Source organism: Hakea prostrata, chromosome 9 (assembly GCF_041222555.1).
Source record: "Hakea prostrata isolate BN-2017 chromosome 9, UWA_Hpros_2, whole genome shotgun sequence".
In the NCBI taxonomy this organism is placed as follows: domain Eukaryota; kingdom Viridiplantae; phylum Streptophyta; class Magnoliopsida; order Proteales; family Proteaceae; genus Hakea; species Hakea prostrata.
This window is the reverse complement of record NC_142608.1, coordinates 39578525-39601190: the sequence shown is the minus strand read 5'-3', so window position 1 is coordinate 39601190 and position 22666 is coordinate 39578525.

Here is a 22666-nt window from a genome sequence, read left to right as displayed (position 1 = left end):
CCATGATTTGTTGCTTACCAACTTACTTTATTTACCAAAACTGAGATGAAGCCAATGATTAACCTAATCTATATCTTGCATATGATTTCAATATTGCTCCTAAGTTATTCCCTACCTAATCCACTATGTTTTCTCCCAACTTGTATTAAGAAATAGCCAATGCCATGATTAACAACTCTTGAACTTGATATGCCAATTTGGGGATTTCTAATTTGACCATTGGATGATGTTAATTCTTTGATAATTAATGTCTCTATAGTGTGTTTAGACTGTTCCTCAAGTTTCGTATCGATCCGAGACCCGAAAGACCAACTTTGAGCCAAAACCCAACTTGTTGTCCGAGACTCTTTGGGTCGATACTATTGGTCGATACCATCGACCCAAAGTATCGACCAACAGAGTTGCTGTCAGCAACTTTTGCCTAGTTTTGATTCGTTCGATCTCCGATTGTTCTGATTTCTTCTCTAATCCTTCATATATGTTTGTTTAGGGTTTTAAGACTAATTGGGCCACTTGCTTGTGATCTTGGACTATCTTCTTCTCCAACTCAAGGTAAGGATAGTTATCGCTACCATCAGTTAGGATGTGTGATTTTGACTTGATATTCCTAACATAGTGAACATAGTCTCTATCTCATGTTCTTACCATTTTAGACTTGCTACATATGTCTTATAACAGTAGCATTGTGTTTACATTAGTTTTATTACAATGTCATATTATGCCTATCAATTTCAATATGTGATGAATTATGTCAATGTTATGAATAGAATGTTTACTATGATGTTGTATCTTGTGAATTGATATGATGGACTTGGGCATGTGATTGCTTAAGTATAACTTGGGATTGAGGAGTACCCTACTGGTGCTTCTGTCCTTGGACATCGGAGGGAATAGTATGGGATGTTCTTCGAAGATGTCCATCGACGCTTTCCCGGGTTATTGGATGACATATATAGGATTTGTCTAGTGGTGTTTAGCTAGGATGTCCCTATCATATCAGACCCGAATCGGAAGGGCATTGAGACCGAACGACCTGTGGTAGTAGTGTGGATTTGTGGACGCTCAAGACCGGTAACCACTCCGTGAGAGGACATAAATTGCATTGCGGATACCCGAAAGGGGCCATTTATTGGTAGGGTTGCAAATGGCTAAACTTGGGCTCACGGGCACTCAAGACCGGTGAAATGATCCGTGAGGGGACGTGAGAGCATCCCATCTACTATTTGTGGATGACCAATAGGATTGATGAGTCCGCTGAGTAATATTCGTGACTCTAGTGTGAAGGATACCGGAAAGGATCTCGAGAGGGGAGGAATGGACGTATCTGGAACTGACATGATAAGACTAAGTAGATGACTTGCATTGAGCTAGGCTATACCTTGACATGCGCCAATACTTAGACCAAATGGTGATGTGAGAGAGCGGTGATCAAAACCCCAACCATGGATTTGTCAGTGAGGGATGCAGGACCCAATTCCCCCCGGTGATGAGTGACTGAGACTACCTAAAGAAGTATGGTGCTACGGCTTAAAGCATGTCTACCATAGATGACCAACATACTTAGAGTTAGAATCATATTACATCATATGTCTCATATCATCTGCATTATTTTATTATTGTTATCATGTGGATTATGTGTTGTGGAATAACTACCTTGCTGGGTTCTTTTGAACTCATTCCTTTTCTGTTGCAATGCTATGTTAGATTACTCTACAGGTGATTATTCTGATGGTATGTTCCTCGAGGCGGACCTGGATACCCCATACTACTATCCGGAGGCTAGCTACAATGAAGACTTTGGTGACAGTACCGAAGAAGATCATTCGGCGTATCAGGGTTAGCCCTTGGATTGTTTGGGAGCAGCCATGTTGGATCTTTATGGTCTTCACTTTTGAAGAGAACTTATTTATTGTGGAGGAGACTTATGCGTAGATGCCCACCCCCTTTCTTTTGTTTCTGTTAAACTTGGAGGAATTGTAATAACTTTTGATTTATCTTCATAACTTGAGATTTGTAATTAACTAGTTTTGACCTCACTTTCCGCTTGGTTGAAGGAGTGGATTCCACCCACTGCCTTCTTAATTTTATCTGATAAGATATTTATTTCCGCACTCTGATTATCTTTGGTATCTCATTTCCGAATTCTATTATTATCAATTGTTTAGTTTAATATCGATTGTTCATGATTGTGTTATCGTCGATGTGGATGGTGTGGTCCCTGGACTATGGATCTTTGGGGCTGTGGATCACATCCTGGGTATGCCAAATAGTGTATCGACTGGGTGGATGTGACTGAGAGGTATCAGAGCGCACAGTTCAGTAAGACCCTAACCACAGAAGCGATGATGGAACATTCCAAGTTAGAGATCAAAAGGTAACTCAAATACTCTTAGAGGTGAATAATAGATAACCGGGATTAGTAACTAAATAAATGAAACTTAACTGATTTTGGAATAAGACACAATAATATAAGAAAAACAACCGGATCTCATTAATCACATAAGAAATTTTTACAAGTCTAAAAGAAAGTACATCTAAAGAACATAAAAGGGAAATTCCTAGTGCTATCTATCTAGGTGATTTGCTCCGACGATCTGTCTGATCTCTCTTCGATCTGAACTCATCCTCGAGTTGTGCAAACCTCTCATCTAGAGTGCGCATGAATGACTCTATCCTCCCCTGTCCAGCCTCTAAAGCCTCCTGTCAAGCCTTAATCCTCTCGAGTAGGGAATGAATCAAAGACTGATGAGAAGCCGCACCTAGAGTCTCAGAAGTCCAATGAGGTTAACCTCCAACCTCAAATAATCATGGAGTAGGAATCTCCTTATGCCCCTGATCAACATCCTGAGCTAGAACATCGCCGTGACCATCTTCGTCTCCATGCTCATCTCCATCATCATCCTCATCATCATCCCCATCCTCTGGGGCATCATCCTCAACACCCCCAGCGATGTCGGCCTCATCATCTAACCCAACTGCATCACGAAGCCCCATCTTCCTAATCGACCATGCGCAGTGGTCCTCACCTATCTCTATATCAGGAATCATCAGTGTGTCCTCTAAGTCCACCTGGAAGTGCTGGAAGATACGTGTCAGGACTCGACCAAAAGCTAAGTTCCTGACCCCGGGCACTCAACTCGGTCTATCATGACATGCTGCATGATGTGAGCCAAGTCTATTTGCACTCCTGTGTAAATGTTGTAGATGACTAATGCCTCCATAATCGTCACCCTGCTATGATGCCCTGCCTTCGGAAGGATGTTTCGCCCGATGAAACGAGCGATAACTCGAGCCAATGGCCGCATAGAAGTGCCGCTCCTGGGCATATAGTATTCCTCATCATCCCACAGAGTCATGCATACCTCGTGTGTCTCGTGTGGAAGAAGAGCCTCTAAGATGTCCGTGTGAGGAGGAATCCACCAACGGAAATCCAATATGGACGGCACCCCCAAGATCATAGCCAACTCGCTAGTGGTGAATGTGATCTCGATGCCTCTGACCACAGAGTAGATGACAACCCGAGGACCATCCCACGGGTCATCCTCGAATCGGTAGGTCAGGTTACTATAGAAGTACCTGACGAGCTTTGGATTGACCGGAAATGGCATGGTGTACAAAGGTAGCCAGCCCATCGCCTCTAATCTCTCCCGGATGCGGAAGGTCTCTAGCTCGTCCAAGACTACCAACCGCCCGTACTCGATCAGTATGTCGTAGAAGTAGTGCTCATACAGGAACTCTGCCTGAGGTGATATAAAGAGGACCTCCTCGGTAACCTCCTGCCGTGGAGCATGCCCTCGACCTCTGTCAACTCTCCGTCCTCCTCTGGGCATGATGAATCTGTGGAGACAAGAAAGAAAATTCATTTTGATTAGTCCCTGTATGCAATTGTTAGATGAAGGGCATTTTTGTAAATTTTTTGAAAAAATTAAATTCTTGCGAAACTATGATTCAAACCCACTAGCATGTGCATAAGACTTGGATAAACATGCTGGGATGGTTTGTTTGGTGAAAATCTACCATTTTGGCCCCGTGGAAGAGAAAATTCAGCAAGAAGGAAGTAGAAAAATCCCTCTTTGGGTTAGACTTGTGATTTTTCAAAAGTTGGATTTTCGGCGAACCAAGTATGGAAACACCTTACCCATGGTAAATTGGTCATGTGGGACTTGGTTTCATGTCAAAATTCAATTTGGTTTAAAAATGGGACAAGTGTTTGCAAAGTTGGAAAATTTTGAAATGAATAGTGATTTTGGAACCAAAGTGTGTGTAATCTTGTGTTCTATGCTTGGTTTTGTTTGTAAACTAATGGGAACATGTTTCTAAACATCCCTAGGCATGATTCTAACCATTAGCAAAAAGTATTTTGCATTTTTGAAGAAAAATCATATCATGGTATTTGAAAATGCAAGAAAAGAGAAAAAGAATGGAAGACTTACTTGTGTGATGATCAATGTAGCTAATATAATGTTGTGGAAGCCTTGAATCAGTCCTAAAACCCTTAGAAACCTCAAGAGCAACTTTTCCCCAGAGCCAAGAACGAAGTTGAAGTGTTTTGAAATGAAACGACTGGGCCATATATTCTCTTTTCACGCAGATTGTGTTTTGGTCGATGCCATCGACCCAAAGTATCGACCAATAAGGGAAAATTTATGCTTTTGGGCTTTTTATGGAATTTTTGTTTTGTGACTGGATTTTTTTACCAATGTTGGATTATAATCTTGCTATGTTGATGATTTTAAGCATGATTTGAGGCATTCTAATCTTTTGATCAAGTGATTATTGACAAGTTTTTTTTTTCTTTTTTCGATGTTGTAATCCTTGACTCTCTTGCAGAATGATGCTTCTAAGAAACCATTTGATTGGTTTCGATAATTCTGGTGTCGATGATGTGCCTGCTAGGGTCTCAGACCAGCAAGAACGAAGGGAGAACCCCGCCCCTAATGGAGTTCCCGATGCCCCTGTAATTGGAAGCTTCAGAGACATTGCTAGCGTTATGACCAACATGATGCAGCAACAGGCAGCATAGTTCAATCAAATGATGACCGGATTTATGGCATTGCGAGAAGAGAACCGAGCAAGTGGTTCAAGGAACCCTGGCCATGCAGCTTCGTATGTGGAGAGGTCCACAGAGATCCCGCATACCAAGCTGATGGAGAGTTTTCTTAAGCTTCGAGTACCATCTTTTACTGGCGTGACCAAGGACACCCTCTTTCCTAACAGATGGTTGAGAGAACTGGAGAAGGCATTCAGACACCTGCAGTGTTCAGATATTCAGAAGGTGTTGTTTGCAGAGCAGAAGCTTCAGCATGAGGCTGATGCATGGTGGACCTCCACCAGGCCTATTCTCGAGAACCTCCATGCTAGTGTGATTTCTTGGGAGTTATTTAAAGAAGCTTTCTGTAGAAACTATTTCCCTGAGTCAGTGAAAGATGCCAAGGAAGCAAAGTTCATGGCATTGGTACAAGGCTCCCTTTATGTGCTGGAATACCAGCAGAAGTTTGAAGAACTCTTTTTCTTCGCTCCTGATTCTTTAGGCTCCGATGTTGCCAAAGGGAAAAAATTCTTCAAAGGGCTGCGACCTTTGATCAAAGTTCACCTCACTGCCTTGCCTCTTGAGAACTATGCTCAGGCTGTTAAGAATGCAAAGAAAATTGAGGAGACTGAGAAGGAGAATACGCGAGAACGGAGACCTTGGCAGTCAAGACCTCCTGGATTTGTTGATCGTACTGACCATCGTTTTGCGAGGCCTGCACCGTACCCCACTCCTACCTTTCAGCCACGGAGTGTTGAGACGAGTCCTAGTGCTACTCATGTAGGCCAGTATGGCCAAACTAGTGGGACCCGACCTACGGGATTTTTCCAGCCTCCTCGTCCTGGAATGGTGCATCCCAGGCCTGCATCTCAGAGACCTCCTATGGTAGCTACCCCTGTTGGACCGAAGGATAATGTTTGTTTCTTTTGCAACAGCCTGGCCATTTTGCCCACCTCTGCCCCAAGAAGTCTGTTCAGCCCAGTGCTCCTGTTCAGAAGAGTGTCCCTGCACCTCCTGTAGGCAAATTCTTCAGTATATCTGGTACTGATCAAGAAGCTTGCCATGATGTTGTTACAGGTACATTGTTAGTCGCTTCTTTTCCAGCATTTGTATTGTTTGATACGGGTGCATCTCATTCATTCATTTCATCTACTTTTGCTGTGAAGACTAACCTAACACCCAGATGTTTATCTAGTTGTTTGTCAATTTGTACCCCTGTTGGGTCTGCTGTTAAACTAGATAAGGTGTTAGAGAAATGTCCTGTTTTTGTTTGTGGTTTGAACTTGAAGGCAAATCTGGTGTTTTTGATATGAGGGATTTTGACGTGATCTTGGGAATTGATTGGTTGACATCCTACAACGCTGTGATCTTGTGCTCTTCGAAGAAGATTCAATTTTGATTGAAAGGGAATTCAGTTTTTGAGTTCCAAGTCAAGAAGGGAAGGGAGAGCAAGAAGACCTTGACCGCTTTAATGCAAGTCCACTCCTTGGTAGAAGATGCTTCATCTGGAAGCAAGGTCAAAGAAAAGAAGAAACTTGATGATGTCAGTGTTGTTTGTAACTTTGCTGATGTGTTTCCAGACAATCTATCAGGATTACCCCCTGATAGAGAGGTTGAGTTCTACATAGACTTGACTCCTGGAGCGTCTCCGGTATCTAAGGCTCCATATAGGATGGCGCCTACCGAGCTAGAGGAGTTGCAAACTCAGTTGAACGAACTTCTAGGATAGAGGTTTTGTGCAACCAATTGTGTCACCCTGGGGAGCTCCGGTCTTGTTCGTTAAGAAGAAAGACGGTAGTATGCTCCTATGCATTGACTACCGGGAGTTGAACAAGTTGACGATCAAGAATAGATACCCGCTGCCTCGGATTGATGATCTGTTTGATCAGTTGAAAAGCGCGGCTGTGTTCTCAAATATTGACTTAAGGTCTGGGTATCACTAGTTGAAAGTGAAGTCAAGTGATATCTTTACGACGGCGTTCGAACAAGGTACAGGACATTACGAATTCAAAGTTATGCCTTTTGGTTTAACGAATGCTCTTGCCGTGTTCATGGACCTCATGAATCGGGTATTTCATGATGTTCTTGATAAGTTTGTAATCGTTTTCATTGATGACATCTTGATTTACTCGAAGAACAAGGAAGAGCATGTGGAACATCTGAACTTCACATTGCAACGGTTGAAAGAAAAGAAACTCTATGCTAAGTTTAGCAAGTGTGACTTTTGGCTCTCAAGGGTAATATTTCTTGGCCATGTTGTTTTAGCCGAAGGTATTCGTGTTGACCCAGAAAAAGTGCAAACTGTTACCAATTGGGAAAGACCGAAGACCGTGACTGAGATAAGATGTTTCCTTGGATTGGCAGGATACTATCGGAGATTTATTGAGAACTTTTCTAGGTTGGCTGCCCCCATGACTAAGCTAACTAGAAAGGAAGAGAAGTTCGTTTGGACTGAAGCTTGAGAGAAGAATTTTGAAGAGCTGAAAGTTAGATTGACAAGCGCCCCAGTTTTAACTATACCTGATAGTTCCGGTGGGTTGACAATCTACACTAATGCTTCCAAAATAGGATTGGGTTGCGTGTTGATGCAACATGGCAAGGTTGTGGCTTATGCCTCTCGGCAATTGAAAGACTATGAGCGGAATTATCCCACTCACGACTTAGAGCTTGCCGCCATTGTTTTTGCTTTAAAGATTTGGAGACATTACCTGTACGGTGAGAAGATCGCTATCTTCACAGATCATAAGAGTTTGAAATACTTCTTCACCCAGAAAGAGCTGAATATGAGACAAAGAAGATGGTTGGAGTTGGTTTCTGACTATGATTGTGACATCCAGTATCACCTAGGTAAAGCAAATGTAGTTGCGGATGCTCTTAGTAGGAAAGGTCAAAGGAAGGATTTGAACTTGTATGCTTTGAGTTGACCTTTGTTGTTGTCGACGGTAAGGTTTGGCTTAGAAGTGGTTCCTGAGGGTTCGGATTGTATTCTTTATGCCATGACGGCAAGATCCACCCTTAGAGACCGGATTGTTGCTTTGCAGATTTTTGATCTTGAGTTGAAAAAGAAGATTGATAAGATTGCCACAAATTCAGAAATGGAACCTTCTTTTAGTACATCTTTAGATGGTACCTTATTGTTTAGAGGTAGACTCTGTGTGCCTGCTGTTGATGAAATCAAGAAGGAAATATTGAAAGAAGCACACCAGTCGATCTTTACAATACATCCTAGAGGTACCAAAATGTTTAAAGACTTAAGGGAACATTTTTGGTGGAATGGTTTGAAAGCGGATGTTGAAGACTTTGTTGACAAGTGTGAGACTTGTCATCTTGTTAAAGCCGTTCAACAACCTCCGTCCGGATTGCTTCAGCCCGTTCCTATTCCTAGTTGGAAGTGGGAAGATATCTCCATGGACTTCGTGACTAGCTTACCACGGACAAGCAAGGGAAATGACACTGTGTGGGTGATTGTTGATCGGTTGACTAAATCAGCCCATTTCATTCCTATGTAGATCACTTACACTTTGGACAAGCTAGCTAGACTTTATGTGGACAATGTGGTTCATTTGCACGGAGTGCCTGTGAGTATTGTCTCTGATCGTGACCCCAGGTTTACTTCTAGCTTCTTGAATGGGTTGCAAAAGGCTTTGGACCCAGTTGAATCTGAGTACAGCTCATCATCCACAGTCTGATGAACAGTCTGAGCGGACAATTCAAATCTTAGAAGATATGCTTAGATCTTGTGTTGTGGATATGGGTGGAAATTGGGATGAGCACCTAGCTTTGGTTTAGTTTGCCTATAATAACAGTTATCAATCAACAATAGGCATGGCTCCATTTATAGCTTTGTATGGTAACACTTGTAGGACACCTTTGTATTGGACTGAGACGGGTGAAAGAAAAGTCTTAGGTCTAGAAATGATTGAAGCTACAAGTGCGATGGTCGACATGATTAGAGAAAGGATTAAATCTGCTCAGTCAAGACAGAAATCCTATGCCGACAAGAGAAGGACCGATTTGGAGTTTCCAATTGGAGAAAAAGTTTTCCTTAAAGTGTCACCTATGAAAGGGGTGACGAGATTCAATGTGAAAGGAAAGCTTAGCCCTCGCTTCATTGGACCTTATGAAATCTTGGAGAAAGTTGGACTTGTTGCTTATCGCTTGGCCTTGCCCCCATCTCTTGCTGGATTTCACAATGTGTTCCATGTTTCGATGCTTTGGAAGTACATAGAGAACCCGGAACACATACTGCAGCAAGCACCCGAAGGACTTAGTGCCGATCTTTCTTACAATGAAGGACCAGCCGAAATCCTAGATAAAAATGACAAGCAGGTGCGGAATCGCACCATCCCTTTGGTGAAGATTCGGTGGAAGAATCATACCCCAGAAGAAGCTTCATGGGAAAAGGAATACGAAATGAAGGAGATTTCCTCATCTTTTTGGAAGCACAGGTACGCTTTCAATTTTGAGGACGAGATTTCTTTTAAAGGGGGGGGGGGAGAATGGAAAATCTAGCTTTTACCTAACCTTGACCCGACCTGGAAATTGTTGTGTTCGTAGGTCCAAAGACCTGAAGAGGTGGTAGAAGGGATTTGTGGACCCTACTAATTGATGACGTGGTGTCGGAACTCCATTCTATGGACATTGATGATGTTGCTCCTCCCTTGAGCACATTATCAGTGTTAAGTTAGAATCTGCACACTGATGAAGAGTGAAACAATTGAGATATCAAACGGACTCCTGTGCAAAATCTGAAGGTATTCCCCGGAACTAGACTTCTTGAGTGAACTATAGGAGAAAACCCCATGCAATTTGACCTTGTATAGCTCTCCAAGTCCACACCTAAAGTTGTTGAGCTATTCTGTAAAATTCTGCAGAAACATGTTTTGGTCGATACCATCGACCCAATGTATCGACCAACAGTGTTGCTGAATCGGAATTTAAGGATTCTATGGAATATTGCCTACTCTATTTATTTTATCCTTGTGTTTTGAACCCTATTCTAATCATTGAGGCACCTGAGAGCGTGGATGAGACTCCCAAGAACTCCTCCTTGGTAATGGTGAAGCATCTTCCCCACTAATCATTGCCAACCACTCACTTCCACTCTCTTACTCTACACTCAAGGTATGACTCTCTCTCTCCTAGTCTCTTTCTCACTCATCTTTATTCTCATTTTTACTATTTGGACCATGGCCAAGGTGCTGCAACCTTGCAAACACCTTGCCATGAGTCTTCTTTACCTCATACATTGATGTTTTCCCCAATCTTATTATGATTTACTTACCTATTGAGCATTAGCTATACATTTCCATGATTTATTGCTTATCAACTTACTTTATTTACCAAAACTAAGATGAATCCTATGATTAACCTAATCTATACCTTGCATATGATTTCAATATTGCTCTTAAGTTATTCCCTACCTAATCCATTATGTTTTTCCCCAATTTGTATTAAGAAATAACCAATGCCATGATTTCCAACTCCTGAACTTGATATGCCAAATTGGGGATTTCTAATTTGACCATTGGATGATGTTAATTCCTTGATATTTGAGGTCTCTATAGTGTGTTTAGATTGTTCCCCAAGTTTTGTATCGATCCGAGACCTGGAAGACCAAATTTGGGCAAAACCCAAAAACCCCGCTTGCTGTCCGAAACTCTTTGGGTCGATGCTTGTTGGTCGATACCATCGACCCAATGTATCGACCAACAGAGTTGCTGTCAACAACTTTTGCCTAGTTTTGACTCGTTCGATCTCCGATTGTTCTGATTTCTTCTCTAATCCTTCATATATGTTTGTTTAGGGTTTTAAGACTAATTGGGCCACTTGCTTGTGATTTTGGACCATCTTCTTCCCCAACTCAAGGTAAGGATAGTTATCGCTACTATTACTTAGGATATGTGATTCTGACTTGATATTCCTAACATAGTGAACATAGTCTCTATCTCATGTTCTTACCATTTTAGACTTGCTACATATGTCTTATAACAGTAGCATTGTGTTTACATTTGTTTTATTACAATGCCTTATTATGCCTAACTATTTCAATATATGATGAATTATGTCAATGTTATGAATAGAATGCTTATTATGATGTTGTATCTTGTGAATTGATATGATGAACTTGGGCATGTGATTGCTTAAGCATAACTTGGGATATAGGAGTACCCTACTGGTGCTTTTGTCCTTGAACATCGGAGGGAATAGTATGGGATGTTCTCCGAAGATGTCCATCGACGCTTTCCCGGGTTATTGGATGACATACATAGGACTTGTCTAGTGGTGTTTGGCTAGGATGTCCCTATCATATCAGACCCAAATCGGAAGGGCATTGAGACCTAATGACCCATGGTAGTAGTGTGGATTTGTGGGTGCTCAAGACCGGTAACCACTCCATGAGAGGACATAAATTGCATTGCGGATACCCGAAAGGGGCCATTTATTGGTAGGGTTGCAAATGGCTAAACTTGGGCTCACGGGCACTCAAGACCGGTGAAATGATCCGTGAGGGGATGTGAGAGCATCCCATCTACTATTTGTGGATGACCAATAGGGTTGATGAGTCCGGTGAGTAATATCCGTGACTCTAGTGTGAAGGATACCGGAAAGGATCTCGAGAGGGGAGGAATGGACGTATCTGGAACTGACATGATAAGACTAAGTAGATGACTTGCATTGAGCTAGGCTATACCTTGACATGCGCCAATACTTAGACCAAATGGTGATGTGAGAGAGCGGTGATCAAAACCCCAACCATGGATTTGTCCGAGAGGGATGCAGGACCCAATTCCCCTTCGTGATGAGTGACTGAGACTACCTAAAGAAGTATGGTGCTATGGCTTAAAGCATGTCTACCATAGATGACCAACATACTTAGAGTTAGAATCATATTACATCATATGTCTCATATCATCTGCATTATTTTATTATTGTTATCATGTGGATTATGTGTTGTGGAATAACTACCTTCCTGGGTTCTTTTGAACTCATTCCTTTTCTGTTGCAATGCTGTGTTAGATTACTCTACGGGTGATTATTCTGATGGTATGTTCCTCGAGGCGGACCTGGATACCCCATACTACTATCCGGAGGCTAGCTACAATGAAGACTTTGGTGACAGTACCGAAGAAGATCATTCGGCGTATCAGGGTTAGCCCTTGGATTGTTTGGGAGCAGCCATGTTGGATCTTTATGGTCTTCACTTTTGAAGAGAACTTATTTATTGTGGAGGAGACTTATGCGTAGATGCCCACCCCCTTTCTTTTGTTTCTGTTAAACTTGGAGGAATTGTAATAACTTTTGATTTATCTTCATAACTTGAGATTTGTAATTAACTAGTTTTGACCTCACTTTCCGCTTGGTTGAAGGAGTGGATTCCACCCACTACCTTCTTAATTTTATCTGATAAGATATTTATTTCCGCACTCTGATTATCTTTGGTATCTCATTTCCGAATTCTTTTATTATTAATTGTTTAGTTTAATATCGATTGTTCATGATTGTGTTTTCGTCGATGTGGATGGTGTGGTCCCTGGACTATGGATCACATCCCGGGTATGCCAGATAGGGTACCGGCTGGGTGGATGTGACAGACCGATGACCTGCAAGAGCTTGCTCTTCATCAGTCTTCTGGCGCCCACATGCGCTCAACTCACTAATCATGTTAGACATGATGGTTATATGCTTCCTCATGGTGTGACCCTGGCGCATCTTATAACCATCAAAGGTGAGTCCGAGCTGGTGGCCTCTTGTGGTGGAAGTCCCTCCCTACTGGAACTTGACAACTTTCCACAAAGACTTTGCAGTCCTATACTTCTCATAACGAAGCATCAGGTCATCCCTCATGGAGCTCAGGATTGTAATACAGGCTACCTGGTCTTTCCTCTTCCAAGCATTGTATGTATCAAGGTCCCTGCGATGCTGTGCAGTGTACCTTCCTCAGGTGGGTTCATGGTCTGGTTTATGGTCTCCAGCATAGCTTGCTCTTCCAGGAGATATTGCACCTTTCGGTGCCAGAGGTCATAATTCCTCTCATTCAGCTTATCTCCTTTAGTGAGGTCAGCAACTATACTCTTTGTGGCATCCATTTATTCTAGAGATATTACATACAAAAATGAGTTCAATAAATCTAGCATAAAACACAACTCATGCAACAACAAATCACACTAGCATAGTCAACCTATGAGATAAGCACTTAAACCAAAAGATATGTAACAAACATTCAATCAAATTCTCATGCAAACCCACAGACTTATACACTAGTTTCATTCTGTGCAAGAAACATGATTGATAAACCCATAAATAAAAAACAGTTTTATTAAAATAAAACATGCAATCATGTTAATACTATGAGGTGGTTCACATAGAACACTTCTACCTCATTAGCTCCCACTAGGCCCCATTAGGCCCTTAATGCTCAAACATCACATAGATTGTGAGCCATTGATGTCTAGTAAATAGAAACACATTCAAAACTGGACAAAAAAACAAAGTTTTTTTCTGATTTTTTCATGAACGAATTTTTTTTCTTCAGAAAACGATAAAAACATGTATTTTCACCAAAAAAAAATCAACCAAAAACACAAAAAAATCCAACAATAAATTTTAAACAAAATTATTTATCATGGATAATCAATTCATGCAAAAAATTACAAGGGAAATTCTCAAGGATCCTCCCATTCGGATCCGAACCCAAAACATAAGAGTTTCCAAAAACCCTATCAATTCTCCCATGGGTTTCGTATTAAACCCTGAATTCTTCAAAACATAAGGGTTTCCAAAAACCCTATCAATTCTCCCATGGGTTTGTATTAAACCCTAAATTCTCCAAAACATAAGGGTTTCCAAAAACCCTATCAATTCTCCCATGGGTTTCGTATAATGAAATTAAACAATGGGGAGGAACAAAAAATCGTGGGAACCAATGACTCTGATACCAATGTTGGTAATACTCCAATTAGTTCAATTCAATTAATTGAAGGGAGAAAGATTCCTTACTTGGATTTGCTTTCCCTTTTGTGAAGTATTCACAGCAGAAGTAAATCTGGATCCACGTTCTCGTTCCACCACCAAATCTCTACCGGGATAATTCCACAATCACAAGGAAATTGAAGTATTTCCACAATCCAAATGCCGTGTGAAAAAAAGATGGAAGAGAGATCTAAGGCAAAGGAAGGAAACCTCCACTAGGTTTCTCCTTCCTGCGTTTCTTGGAGAGAGGGAGAGAGATGGGAGCCGCCTCCTTTTCTTTGAAAACTTACGTAATGCTAACACACTCACTTATGCGGTGGTTACCAAAATATATAACCCTATTTTGTAACTGCCCTAATAGTGAGTTTCCAAATTTGCCCTTGGGCATTTAATTTATTAATTATATTAATAAATTCCAACAAAACCGATTCCTTGTAAAAGGTCTCACTCGAGTTTTAAACCAATGCATTGTAGAAGAACTCACTCGGGTTTTAAACTGATGCCTTGTAGAAGGTCTCACTCGGGTTTTAAACCGATGCCTTGTAGAACGACTCATTCGGGTTTTAAACCGATGCCTTGTAGAAGGTCTCACTCGGGTTTTAAACCGATGCCTTGTAGAACGACTCACTCGGGTTTTAAACCGATGCCTTGTAGAAGGTCTCACTCGGGTTTTAAACCGATGCCTTGTAGAATGACTCACTCGAGTTTTAAACCGATGCCTTGTAGAAGGACTCACTCGAGTTTTAAACCGATGCCTTGTAGAAGGACTCACTCGGGTTTTAAACCGATGCCTTACCTATCGATTCCTAAGAATCATTGTAGGCTTTTTGAGATGTCTTGCATTCCATGATCAGTTCAGTTCACGATCGGGAGCTAAGTTCTTGAAGGTAATAAATTCCTGATCCACTTTGATCATTGTAAATTCTCGATTTTCTCGATCATTGTAAATTCTTGATTCACTCGATCATTGATGTTCTTGGTCATAATAGCATTCACGTTCAGCACGATCATCCAACCCATGATCTTAGTCCTTTTTCCGCTCCCGGTGATGATCTGGATCATGAACATCGAGATCTCTGTTGTATTCTTTCTTAATCTTTTAAGTTGTACAAATTCGCCATGGGGGATGCATCACCACCATTGTAGAATATCTTCTAAAGTTTTGAGGTCTCTTAACCTCACTTGCTACTAGTTTGCTCGCGTTCAAACTTTCAAACTTGGCTTTGATTGCTCTGATTTTTCTTGTCCTCTTCTTATGTTTGAGAGAACATGATATAGACAGCCTCATCGGAGGCCATTAGATTCAATTCCAACAAACTAGTTGCAGAAATATTGAATGTACTGTAATTGTAGAGAAGCTCTTGCAGCAGAAACTTCTTGTTTGAGGTGTTGAACATCCTCAAGAATTATCTCCTCAGTCTGGGCAAGCTTTTGCCGTTTGTGCTATGCACGCCCACCTGCACTGTAGAGAAGATGATGTAGTAACAGCAGCAAAGTTTTCTCTGATTTATTGGTTTTACGCTCCTCAGAAAGAGCTGCAACAGCTTTCTCTTTGCTCTTTATTTGAAGCAACATCAATGCCCAAGTCCACTGTTGATTGCCCATTGTCGAAAAGATATACCATCCCCTTACCAGGGATTTTTTCTTTAAATAGAAACTAATCATGATTCATGAAATATAATAATATCAGAATATATTCTGAAGCTGAGATCTTTATCAAAACCTGGTATTAGTGCGGCTCCCAGCAGTGGTGGGAGATGCATTGATCAATTTCGATCTTACCTATGATGCTTCTACCCACCTTGAATGTAATTAGTTGGTCGAGATGAACATGGACCAAACATTGGTTTAAGGCAAGTGTTTAGATGCTATCTTGACTTTGGATCTCTGTTCAATCTCGTGCTCAATCCACGCTATCATGCATCAATGCTGCTGTTGAGAAGGGGAGTTCTAACACTGGCAGCAAAACAGCATATATATTTTCATAAAAAGGAATGGAAATTATGAGCATTCCCTCAAGATATGGATGAACCTGATGCACTCAAAGTCCTGTGCAAGAAATCTGATATCATGTATGATAGTGCTAACTTTCCATAGTATATCATATGGTTAACCCATAACAAGATAGATAACAGCTTGCAAATTCTCTTGCTTATCCCCATCAACAGTGAAAGCAGCCTTGAGGCTTCCGACTTCTTTTTTTTTTTTTAGCTGCTCTTAGATATCTGAATTTAGCTTCGGATCCACTTGCCGCATTTTATCTATTGCAAGAAAAGCAGTGGTCACCCACTTTGGAACTTGGATTTCATTCCCATCATGCATGCTATGATTCCACTGAACAAGTAAATCTGGAGCAATCCTGCCCAGGCCATTTTGGCATGCAACTTCTGGAGTAGATCTCTTCATGAAGATTTAATGCAAGAACATAGAGTAGATAGCATTGCGCTTTTTCCACTATCTGAAATTGAACCTAGAGCAGATAGGCATATAGTAAAGCTTAACATGTTCAATAACAAAGAAATAACTTTTGACCTGTATTAACCATCATGTTGGGAGCACAATAAGTAAGTCCCGAACAGGAAAAGCCCGTGGTTCCTCCATCTGCAAAAGTCTAGTGCATGTTGCTAACAAGCCATCAACAGGGGGAAGCTGAACAATTTCTTCCTCCTGATCCACATGACTTGCATTTCTTTGGATCTGTAACCTCAAATTGATCAGCACCAAAAGCTTGTGTCTATGACAAGTGCTACCAAATATAGAGAGCTGTTCAGGTATTAGTGTTTACTGCCTCTGCCACCATCGACCGCTGAAGCAGTCCTTGAGGTAAGTAATCAAGCTGGACTTGATTCCATTAGAAGAAAATCTCTCCGATGTTAACTTTAAGAACATCAGATCCCCATCGGCTGCAAGAAAAGATTCTCACCTGACTCTGCCAAACCCCTCCATGCTTCAGCGAAGAGTGGATTCTGTTCAACAATTTATTTTTTGAAACATGTTGATCGGCGGAGATTCGATGGATTTTTTTTTTTTTTTTTTTTGGTAATCGATTCGATGGATTTGGTTTCACACGAAATGCATTGGGTCATATTATAATCAAACAATTTGTTATGTTTAATATGACAAATATGAGGTAAACTACACTGCTTATAGCATATAGTAATGGTAGAATTAATAGGATTAGCATTTCCATAATTCCTAATAATAATAGCAGCCAAATCTGTCCTATTTCAATAGAGTAGTAGTGGATTAACACCAGGCTTTAGCATTATAAGTGCAATCTCTGTGTAAATAACAAGTACCCATATGTATAACTGAGTAACCATTAATCCTTCATCAACATTCAGCAATTAAGAATTATAAAGAAGTAACCATTAGCGTTCGCAAAGAACCAGACTCTTATGATGAGTTGTTCATCGCCAGAAGAAGTTTTAGAGCTAACTAAACACCACACAGAAAAAGTATTATGCAAAATTCTTTCAACTGGGATTTCTTGATCCCACTTTTGAATGATTAGCAAGTGATTTCAAACTCCTCATGGACCATTATGTACAGCATGGCGAATTTCCTCTTGATTTTCAGGCTGGATTAGAAACAAATGCCTTCCCACTTGTCTAACGTTCAATTCTCTAGATAAACTCCAGCCATATATAGCAGGGTGTTTCACAGACTGGAGGCGCTGATCAGTTTATTTTTAATTGCCTTGCCACTGATAACAACAAAATCTCTTGCACACATGCTAACATGCCCAACTCGCACTTTCCATCGAAAACAAAATTTTTCCGAAATTTACCAAAATACCCTTCTTCACAAACTATTACATTACTTAACTTCCTTTACTCATGAAATGCAAATTTCAACTTGTCTCTTCAGATCCCATCAAACCACCACGAAGAAAAACAGTTAAGGGTTAGGAGAGGTAGAGACGAGGATTATAGTACTATTCCTTCGCCACAAGTAGATGTACAATGATAAGGAGACAACAGTCCAGACTACAAATGAGGTTCAAGATCAGGATGAAAATGATGATGAGGACGAGAATAATGAGGATGAGACTCAGGATCAAGAGGTTTAGGAAGATGAGGAGGAAACTATTCCAGCTCGATAATTTGAGGATGGAGGTCCATTGTATACAATTTTCAAGGCACCGGGTGTGGTTTCTCAGCTGTCAGTAATAACTTCCACACAAGAGAAGATAGAGACACACATATGCATTATAGAAGATTAGATTGACAAGACTAGAAGAGTAATTTTAGGCTATGAGAGATCAATTTTGTTCTCAGGAACAATTTCCTAAACAGATAACACTAGGATTGTCATCGAGTCTATGGTTGGAGGCAGAGTGATCATCTTCACTACCAAAGTACTAGCCCGCATTCTGGATATTTCATATGTACGGGATTTCCGCTAGTAGATTCTGGTTGGCATAGACATCACAGAGGCTTCGTGATGCAGCTAGGTTAGAGGATGGGGAAGATATTGATAATCAGGGAGATGAAAATAATAGAGATGAGGATCGAGGTCAGGATGAGATTCTGAGACACAAGGAGATTCCTACACCACGCTTCCGTTGCGATTGAGGGTCCATCACATACGACTTTTGAGGCTCCAGGTGTGGCTTCTCATCAGTCATCGATTTCTTCCACACTTAAGAGGATAAAAGCTCGACAGGAGAGGATACAGTCCTATATGTATACCTTGGGAGAGAGATTTGCACGACTGGAGAAGGAGTTCAGATCCAAGTGGGACTAGACATATCACCGGATTCGATCACCTAGATAGATAGTGCTAGGATTTTCCTTTTATGCTTTCAATGATGTATTTCCTTTCAGACTTGTAAAAAATTCTCCTATGTGATTAATGAAATTCAATTTATTTCACTTATGTTATTGTACATTATGCATTTCTTTTGTTGCATTAGAAATTGTTAATGTTTAGTTATGACTTGTAACTCATGACAATCACTCACGACCATTACTCCCAATGACGACTCCCAACTCAGACTCATCCGACAACATGTGACGACAACACAACTCAGCCTCATGACAATACACGACTCACAACAAAGACTCACTGACAAGGACGACTCACGACGACAATATTCAACTCAAGACCCAACTCACGACTCACAACACAAACACAATACTTAAAACTGACAACTTAACTCTAACCATGACTAAGTCATAAACTTTTAATTATTGTGTATTATTCAACCAGTATGTATTATGCTTCATTTATTCAAGTTTCTAATCCAAGTTTTCTATTATTCCATTCTAAGAAAGTTTGAGTCATTTCTGGGTCTATGACTCAAAGATGCTTCATTACTGTGTTCTGTGGTTATGATTGTCCGAAAACTTGGGCTCTGATACCATCTGTCACATCCCGCCCTAAATCCACCAAGGGGGTACCCTATCTAGATTACCCTGGGAGTGAATCACGGTCCCGCCGATCAAGTTTAGGACTGATCATAGTCACTTAGCACAATAATATAATCAAAAGCAAGAATAATTCCTTGTATTCAAATAATTTAATAATAAAAGTCTAGAAGAGATCTCAGAAGGTTTCACAAATAATATCAGAGTACGGAAATGATACAAATAGGACAAATAGTCAAAGTGTGAAAAGGAGGGGAAAACCCGTCCTATAATAATAGCGGAAGGTAGATCGACTAAAATTAAGGGTTACAACCGGTTCCCAACATGGCAAGGGAACAGACTAAACTACGGTCTCAACAAATTAACTAAAAAGTTAAAAAGAAAATGGGATGATATCCCAACACTAGCACACAAGTGCAAAGGCCGAACTACTCCAGATAAGTCTCAATCTCGGACTACTAGTCTTTATCAACTTGTACACCGTGACCAGGGTACGGGTCATCAACTTGATCTTCAGAGTGTTGACCATCATAGTCAACAGTGGTGGTACCTGCAATAGAGTCTAACAAAAATGTTGCAAAAAGGAGTGAGTTCAAAAGAACTCAGCAAGGCAGGTTATTCCACAATAACATAGATACATGATACAAAACATAGCATGATGCAATATGATATGATACACATGATGCAATTATGATTCTAACTCTATGTATGCTAGTCTCTATGGTAGACATGCTTTAAGTCATAGCACCATACTTCTTTGGGTTGTCAGTCACTCCCCCTCAATCATACAAGATATCTTGGGTCTGCCAGGGAAATTCGATAAAGTCATATAAAAAACCATGGTAAGGGAATCGGTCATCGCTCTCTCACATCACTGTTTGGTATAAGTACTGGCACATGTCACAGAAAAGCCAAGCCCAATGCAAGTCATCTACTTAGTCATATCAAGTCAGATCCAGATACGTCCATTCCTCGCCCCTGGCGATGCTTTCCGGTATCCTTCACACTAGAGTCAGCGTAATCCCAGATTACGAACTCATCAACCCTATTGGTCATCCACAAATAGTAAACTGGAAGCTCTCACGTCCTCTCACGGATTGGTTACCGGTCTTGAGTGCCAGTGAGCCCAAGTCTAGTTATTTGCAACCCTACCAATAAATGGCTCCTTTCGGGTATCTGTAGCATGTATTATGTCCCCTACCGGATTGGTTACCGGCCTAGAGCGCCCATCAAACCATACACTACCATGGGTCGTTCGGTCTCAATGCCCTTCCGATTCGGGTCTGATACGACACGGACATCCTAGCCATACATCTAGACAAGTCCTATATATGTCATCCAATAATTTGGAAAACCGTCGATGGGCATCTTCGGAGAACATCCCATACTATTCCCTCTGATGTCCAAGGACAGAAATGTCAATAGGACATTGCCCAATCCCAAATCATACCTATTCAATTACATTCTCAATTCCATCATATTATACATAAATGACATTTCATCATATAGAAAGATACATACCATAACATGATCAGTTACATATGAATTTATTAAGAATACATAATCATGATAACAAAAGAATATATAAACATGGCACTACTATACTTAGAAGTACTTATAACAGTCATACACTGTAGGAAATACGATAAAGAAGGTAAATCTACTAAGTCTCTAACATAGAAGCAAGAATCACATAATCTATGTAGTTATGGTAACAACCGTCCTTACCTTAAGTCACGATGACGATAATCCAATAATCTCAAAAGAATGATCCAAAGATGGTAATAAGACCCTAGACAAACATAAATGAAAGGTTAAAAAAGAAATCGGGAAAATCAGAGGTCTAACGAGTCAAAACGGAGCAAGGTTGCTGTCAGTAGCAAGTTTGGTCGATGGTCCTTGGTCGATGGCATCAACCAAAGAGGATTGACCAAAATTGTCTTCGGGGCTGCATAATGGTTTTGGGGATTTTGGTTTGAAATGGGTCTTCCGGGGTTCGGATCGATCTGAAACTTGGAGGGAATGCTAGGAACAGTAGCAGGAGACTATGTAGCAAGAACATGATCCAATGGTCAAATTGAAAACCCCCAATTTGAAGCCTTAGGTTCAAACTTGCAAGAATCATGTTCTTCAATGAAATCAATTGCAATTGCAAGAGAACTTAGGAATTTAATCAATAGAATGATGAACAACAGAATATAGACAATTACTAATATATAATCAGACCTAATTGAAAGAGGAAATCAGATTAAGAGATGAATTCATGTTGTAATGAAGAGGAAAATCAAAATAAGAAAGCAAGAACATCATGTATGAGAATCATAGCATGGAAAGGATAACGAGAGGTTTAATCAAAGCAAAAGAGCTTGCAGAAGAGGTGGTTGCAAGGTTGCAGCACCTTCTTCACAAACTCAGCAGCAAGAAAAGATGAGGTAGAAGTAGATTAGAGATAGAGAGTGAGAGATTACATACCTTGGAGAAGAGATTAGAGAAGAGAGACAATGATTCTTGTAGAAGATCATCACCCAAGCTAAGGAGGAGCCTAAGAGGAGCTTTCCCACGTTCTCAGGTGTTGAAATGAGTAAAATATCGTTCTAGGTTCGAGGTTTCACTTAAATAGATAAAGGAATATCCAAAAAGCATCTTTTTCTCGAATCTGGGTAACTTTGGTCGATGGTCCTTGGTTGATGGCATCAACCAAAGAGCATTGACCAAAACAGGTAACAGGTTTCAGCAGAAAATCCAGAAATAGTTCAGCAACTTCAAACAAGGATTCAGAGGGCTATACGGGGTCAAATTGAGTGGGGTTTTCTCCTACAAGTCAATCCAGAAGTCTAGTTTCTATAAATACCTCTGGATCAAGTATGGGAGTTCATTAGGTCCACCAAATAAGCTCACCTTCTTCGATGCGCAAGAAGGATTTGCCAGACATAGTTCAGCAACTTCGGACAGGGATTTGGAGGGCTATATGGGGTCAAATTGAGTGGGGTTTTCTAGTACAAGTCAATAAAGAAGTCTAGTTTCCAGAAATACGTTTGGATCAAGTATGGGAGTTCATTAGGTCCACCAACTAAGCTCACCTTCTTCGATGCGCAAGCAGGATTTGCCAGACATAGTTCAGCAACTTCGGACAGGGATTTGGAGGGCTATATGGGGTCAAATTGAGTGGGAGTTTTATCCTACAAGTTTATCAAGAAGTCTAGTTTCAGGAAATATATTCGGATTGAGCACAGGAGTTTAGTTGGTATTTCAACTAATTCACCCCTCTTCGATGCGCAGATTCAAAACTAAC